The sequence below is a fragment of the Porites lutea genome, chromosome 8 (genome assembly GCF_958299795.1).
Source record: "Porites lutea chromosome 8, jaPorLute2.1, whole genome shotgun sequence".
Taxonomy (NCBI): domain Eukaryota; kingdom Metazoa; phylum Cnidaria; class Anthozoa; order Scleractinia; family Poritidae; genus Porites; species Porites lutea.
Window position 1 is genome coordinate 8,456,880 of NC_133208.1, and position 7,319 is coordinate 8,464,198.

The 7,319-nt window shown below is 38.6% G+C and overlaps 1 protein-coding gene across 1 annotated transcript in view; it reads right to left on the reverse strand.

The window, feature by feature from the left end:
• Positions 1-6,417, reverse strand: part of LOC140946908 (uncharacterized) — a 32,551-nt gene extending 26,134 nt beyond the window's left edge. Inside the window, exons 1-2 of the mRNA XM_073396011.1 lie at positions 6,298-6,417; positions 5,684-5,806 (exon numbers count right to left, since the gene is read on the reverse strand). The gene's annotated coding sequence lies outside the window, so the exon portion shown is untranslated. The remainder of the gene's footprint in view (positions 1-5,683; positions 5,807-6,297) is intronic.
• Positions 6,418-7,319: the final 902 nt, after the last annotated feature.

Consider the following 7,319-nt stretch of genomic DNA (forward strand, 5'->3'; position numbering starts at 1 on the left):
TAAGAGCTTTTAAAATACCTACAGCAGCAAAATCTTTCTCCTGTCCTGCTTCTTCCAGCTATGCAAGAAATACAGGGCAACATGGATGATGTGCTTTCTGGAAACAATCTTCGGGACGATGAAAAAGATAAGCGATACTTTCAGTTGCAAAAAAGATATCTGGCTTTAAAAGAACAATTGAACTCAAGAACACAACAGGAAGAAATAATCACCACTGTTGCAGGCTTAACATCAAGCACACAAGATTCTTCGACAACAATTCGCTGTGTATTAAACCGTTTTTTGTCATTGGTTCTCAATAAAGTTTTTAAAACGGTATCTCTTGTCTGGTTTTATTGCTAGCGTTTATTAGTCGCGTGTTTTACTTGATCCTTGTTAAGTTAAGAAATTTTTTGTGTCTTTTTATAATAATAAGTCAAGGTTCTCCCTTGGGGTTTTTACTGTGGAGCCATTTTGTATGCAAATGTCGGCTTGTTAACTCGCATATAATTAACTGACTAACGGCGCGTGAAAATGACAAGGCCATAAGCTCACCAAGCGCTGAGACCTAACGGTTTTGCAGTAGTCAGTCAAAATTGAAATAAAGAGTTCTCAGCTCCACTTTCTGTGTGTGTGTTTTGTTTATATATCCGAATTTAAGCGCTTAAATTGTAATAGAAAATATAAGCCGTTTCTTGTGTTGCTAGGTGATCGCTTCTCTTGTTCCTATTTTTGTAATAGGCCGTTCCAGCAAGCCGGGCTCGAGTTACTTACCGGACAATTCTAGGTAAGGCTATTGTTCCTATTGTATAAGACAGACGCTCACTAGATATGGAGGAGGGCACTTATCAGTATGGAGGAACCCACTTTTCCCCTAGGTTAAAACAATGGGTGACGTCATGGACTCGACTCTTATGCATATCAATGATTTATCTGGACCTTACTCGACACTTACTCGACGCTCGACACTTACTCGAGGCTTAATTTCATCCCTCTATCAGTACTCAACACACTACACTTTTTCAATCCAAACTCCAATCTAATGTCCTTACTAAGCAACTGTACAGTTTGCGCCAACGAATCTATTTGATCTTTACTTTTCCGAAACAATTTTAAGTCGTTCACAAAAAAAGAAGATGGTTAATCTTAAATTCTCCGCAAGATCATAACCTGCTGTTGATTTTCTCAACACCAATGTGAATGGAATCGTGCACAAAACAAATAGCCCCCTGAAAAATGCCTCTCCTTCTAATTATAATGACTTCCAACCTCTCGCCTGATGATGATAACTCTACTTCCATGTCTGCATACCATTAATAAAAAAGCCTTTTCACATTCTCAGCTATTTCAAACATCTCCAAACACTTGACAATCCAGCTATGTGGTATCATGTCATATACTATCCGGTAAACACTCAAAGCCAACGCCACAATGTGCCTTTTGTTGCAATTCTTTAGAATAACTTTGTCAATTAACAAGTTGATTGTTTATCTCAAATTGCCGTTTCTTGAAACTCTAAATAATTACCGAGTATGGTCTGAATAAATTCGGCGCCTAAAACTACTGTTTACTTCTACAAGTGATATAGTATGTAAAAAGTATGAAGGCCTGGTTAGTACTCGTTAAGGAGGTTTGCTGGCAGCATTTTGCAAAGTAAACTGGTAGCGAACGCAAAAACTCCGGCCGGATTTTTCATTTTGGCCCCATTCCTTTAGACAGAGTGATAGCTCTCCGTAGCAACTACTACGCTTCAAACGTGAACCACCTAAAGCAAACCAAGCCTAGCTAGTGGTGGAGTGCGGTCAAGTGGATCGCTGACATGGCTCTCGCTCCTGGCTCAGACCCTTTGTTTGCCAACTTATAGATCGAGGTTCCGCTCTTCTGTCTGACCAAGAGATTGCCAGCCAAATCAACTCAGGATTCCTACAACCTATGGTGTCCCTCCATAGGCTTGAATTCCTCCCGTCAAACAGTGAGGATTTGTCACTGCTGACCCTATCCGAACCCGCCGTTTTATCTGCTTTAAAAAGGCTTAACCCTACGAAGGCAGCAGGACTAGATGGGGTAGTATGGTGAAGGCGTACGCAGCCATCCTTGCTTGCCCGGTTAGCTGTGCAAAACAGCAGTTTCGCGGAGCAGAGACGGCCATCATCCTGGAAGATGGTGCCTGTCCCCAAGCTAAAACCTGTTATCGACATCAACAAATATCTTCGTCCGATCTCCCCAACCTCCGTAATATCTAAACTTGCACAGGACTTCGTTGCTCTCCATTTCGATCCTACGGTTCTGGAGGTGATTGATCCAAATCAGTATCAGCGTCCTCTACCCTACACGCCCTTACGTACATGCTACATGTACCTGGTTGCAAGCCACCGACGGGCCTGAGGCTGCTGTGAGAGTCGTTCCGTTTGATTACAGGAAGGCCTTCGATCTCAACTACCACACCCTACTTGTGCGCAAAGTTTTCGGCCTATCTTTTCATGCGCTGTTGCCCTCTGGGTGGCCGACTTCTTAACGCATAGGCAACAACGCGTAAATTTGTCTAGAGACTGTTTTTATGAATGAGGCCCTGTGCCCGCTGGTGTGCCTCAAGAAACCAAACTAGGCCCATCGTTATTCCTCAGGGGTTTTCAGTGTGGACACATGGAAGCACATTTTGTACGTTGATGATACTTACTAGAGAGATTGAGCATCGCGTTTACGGCAAACGGCAAACGTAAGAAAGTTTCCCCTTCACTAGTCGTTTTCTGTTCTTTGTAACTACACGAAAATCGGTAGATTCAGGCCAATTTTATCCATAAGAATTGTTTTAAGCTGATTTAATCCGCTCATTTCTCATTTTAAAAATTTCTCAACTTGAATCTCAAGTTTCCCGTTTGCCGTAAACGCGATGCTTAATCTCTCTACTATTAATGAGTTAGTCCCGCGAGGTGCACAGGGTGACATTCAAAGCGCAGTTAGTGCCGTCGAGGACTGGTCACGTGAGCAATGCATGCAACTAAACGCTGACAAATGCAAGGAGATGATCATCGACTTTGAAAATAACAAACACGTCTTCAGCCCTGTTGTGGTCGACGAGAAGGAACTAGCTGTTATAATAGTGCCAAACTTTTAGGTATAACACTGTCGCGTCGACTATTGTAACAGCCTGCTCTGTAGCCTGCCAGCCTACCAGCTTAATAAGCTACAGAGGGTCCAAAATGCTGCCGCGAGGTTAATTTTCCAGGAATCTAAATACTGCCACGTAAGACCGATGCTGTATAATCTGCACTGGTTGCCGGTTAAATTCAAAATTGACTTTAAGATACTACTGTTAACGTAAAAGGTTATCACTGGCTTAGCATCTTTTTGTCTCCAGGAACTTATTAACCTTAAAGAAGCATGTAAATACAATTTACTCTCCGATTGTGATGGACTGTTACTGAACCCTGTGAAATCAAGACTTTGACAACGTTAGGAGATCGATCTTTTGCTGCTGCTGCTGCTGCTCCTCAACTATGGAATTGATGGCCCTGTGCGATTAGGAGTAGCCCCTCAGTAGCATCGTTTCAAACGACACTCAAGACATTTTTATTTCAGAAAGCTTTTTTGTAATTTTATGTGCTATTTAATCTCGTTTTTAGTAGGTTTTATGCAGTTTTTTTACGATTTAAGTAATCTAGGTAATTTTTATAGTTGTAGTACAGAGTGTTGACATAATTGTTTTAACTCTTTTTGGTAGGTTCATACACTTTGTATACTTTATTCAGTCCTAGTAATTTTTTTTTGAAATATTTTTATTTTAAGCGCTGATGAAAATAGCAATATTGATATCGGCACTATATAAGTTTTATTATTATTATAATCATTATTATGATGATGATGATGATGATGATGATGATGATGATGATGATGTCCATTCCTTGTAGACTCAGGCAGGATGTTCGGCCTGGTTTATAGTCCTTGGGAGCAGATTACAACAAGTCACCACGGGTCACAGGTCTCTCTTTTCCTTCTTCTTACAGGGACAGTACTTTCCTTAGTATCTTTGCTGTCCCCAACAATGCTGTTTTCTGGATAATTTCCAACCTCACGTTCACGCCGATTCTCTTCATGTACTCCTTAAAGTTGAAGCGAGTCGGCGTGAACGTTATCCAGCAAACAGCATTGTTGGGGACAGCAAATATACTAAGGAAAGTACTGTCTCTATCATTATCATTATCATTATCATTATCATTATCATTATCATTATCATTAATATTATTATTACTATTATTATTATTAACGATCTCAAGTGGAACGTTTATATAATATACAACTATCCCCCGAAGGGAAGGTGATCAGAATAGTCAGGTGGAATATACCGAGGTATATATCTAGCGCTATGAACCGACCCTGAGGGGGATAGTTGTTTTAGTATTTACCAAATCAGTTGGATAAAAATCACTTAGTTCGAGTTTGTTTACGTTTCACTTTACAGTGTTTTGGGGATCATTTGTTATGATTTTGTTCCAAATTCAGTGAGAAAATTCTTTTCTAGCGACCAGTAAACATCGACAAGCCAAATTTTTCCTCTTTCTTGGTATTTGTTGGTGCAGCTGCTTTATTTACCGCTAAAATTTCATCTTTCGAAAATGTCGCGAAACGAGAAGCAGAATCCCGTCATGAACAAATGAAACAGTGAATATCCAAGGATATTACTAGCTACGGGAGCCAATCAGAACGCGCGAAAATTGCTATCCACTCATTTGGTGAATACTAAATGAAACTATTAGGAAAGCAAATAAGCGTTCGTATTTTTTTGGTTCAGCTTGAGCTGTAAAGATATTGTTGACTTCCACTGTACAGTAATGAGACCCGTTCTAAAATATTGCTCGTCCATTTTCCACCATAGCCTACCCGACTGTCTTAGTGAGCGTGTACAAAAAAGAGCGCTCTCCATAATAGCGCCTGATAAATCATACAAACACTGTTTAGTCAGTTTTGGTCTCAGCAGTTTATATGATAGGCGTAACGATCAGTGTATTAAGCTGTTTAATAGTATATCCTCGAATAAGCACAAATTCGCTTGCTTGTTGCCTTCTCCGAACCACCAAAGCTACTACAATACCAGGTATGAGAGTGTTTACGACTTGCCCCACTTTCGCACAAACCGCAGCAAAAATTCGTTCAAACCAGCCACGTGCGGCAGTCCAAACATGTTATTATAATGTTAGATTAAGTGTTATTACGTTATTTTTCCTTTCTTTTTCAGTTCTTCATTATCATTATTCCTAATCAACAGAATTGTAATTAGTCTGTTGCCATTATTTTATACCTTTTATTGTATTGTAAATAATTAAACAATTCAGCCTTCAGCCGGCTGCGATTTGATTATTGTATTATCTATGATCTATCTTTTCTAGGAGAAGTAACGTCTTCAGCGGATTGATCAGATGTCCTAAACTTCGACCAAGCTGGATTGAGTCACCGCAAGATTGAGGATAACATCTTTTTCGCTCTACATAATTCGTCACATCCTACTCAGCCTCATTCAGTAATTGATAATTATGACAACGATCACTTTGTCGATCAAAGGTTAGACTTCAAACTCTCATTTGTACATTTGGAAATGTCTCTTTTGAATTCTACTCAGGGACTCAAACGCGTGAACTCGAGACAAAATAATACTGAATTAATAGCCTTAACATTAAGACGATACAGGTCTGTACTGAAATATAATCACCTGTGCAGTTAACTCCGTTCCCATAATACCCTGGTTTGCAAGTACACTCGAAAGATCCTTCACTGTTATTGCAGGCTGCATTGGCATCACAGTTGTGCTCGCCTGTTATACACTCGTTTACGTCTGCAAATCAGATGCAGGACTAAATCATCAAAACTGATTTACTTGACCTTTTATTTTCTACGATTGGTTACGATAAGAAGAGAGAGGGAGAGAGAGATTTCTGGCTATGCTAGAAAGCAAAAACATTTTTGCTATATATTGAGCAGGTGAAAAATTCACAAAAAAATTAATAACATCACGTGTATAGATAGAGGATTAGCGAGACCTAAGGAAGCAAGATATTAGAGAATGCAATCTTGTAGGAGCACAATATAATAACACATTAATATTTCAAGCATGCATAGGGGTAAAATTGCACACAGATACTGTAAATCACAAACTTTTGTTATGCAAGGGTATTTCCATACTTTTTCATCTTAAATTGAAAAACAAACTGTAGCTCTAGGGACTAAGCTGTATACTACCTTGTGGGTGAACTTGACTCTAATGCGAGATAAATGGAGTTGATTAGAAAAGATTTATTATAAAGAAGACCGAGGTATTGTTTTCACCTGTGCAGTTAACTCCATCCCCAGAATACCCTGGCTTGCAGGTGCACACAAAGGATCCTTTAGTGTTTTTGCAACTGGCGTTTGCATAACAGTTGTGCTTTCCTGCTTCACATTCATTTATATCTGGAAAAAAGAAGTCAGGCACTGAATTATCAAAACTGACTTAGTTTTTCTTTCACAGCAATTACTGTGGCCTACCACAATAGCCATTTGATGCGATCAAATTTCATTTTCAAAACGAGGTCAATCCTCAAACCTTTCTCCTTTGAAATTAATTTTCCTATCAAAAGGCTTCGCACCTCGCCTCGTTTTAAGACAGAAGCTCGAGTCAACTCGAAAATGGCCCATTAGAATTACAATATACCTGACTTATTATTTAGCAATTAATGAGTGAGGCTGAGTAGGATATGAAGAATTAAGCAAATCGAGGAGGGTGTTATCCACAGAGGCCGAAGGCCGCGGTAAATAACATTACATATTACATATTACATAAATAACATATTACCCTCACAAATCCGCTATAACAATAACACAAATCCGCTATTTATTTTCTTATTTAAAACATTAACCCCCATATATTAGTATTTTTAAAAAGAGGAAGACCTAGTGTACACAACTATAGTCAAAAAGGACTGGATTTAGTTTTTGTGTGCGAATGAAGACTTTCTGAAAACCGTCTAATTTATAAAACCAGTGAAATCTTGATATTTTGGGTCGAGACGGTTTTTTATTGTTTGAGGCAGTTTAAAGGAGTATTTAAAAAAAAAACTCATTTCATTTCATTACACACCTTAGGCTTACTGCTCACAAAAAAGGAGCGAAATCGATTTTTGACCGTGGCCGTGATTTTTTCCGATTTTGTTTGATTTTTACACAGCGCTTAAAAGCGCTGATAAAAATAGCAATTTTGATAACGGCGCTATATAAGTTTCATTATTATTATTATTATTATTATTATAATTATTATTATTATAATAATAATTATTATTATTATCATTATTATTATTATTAATATTATTATC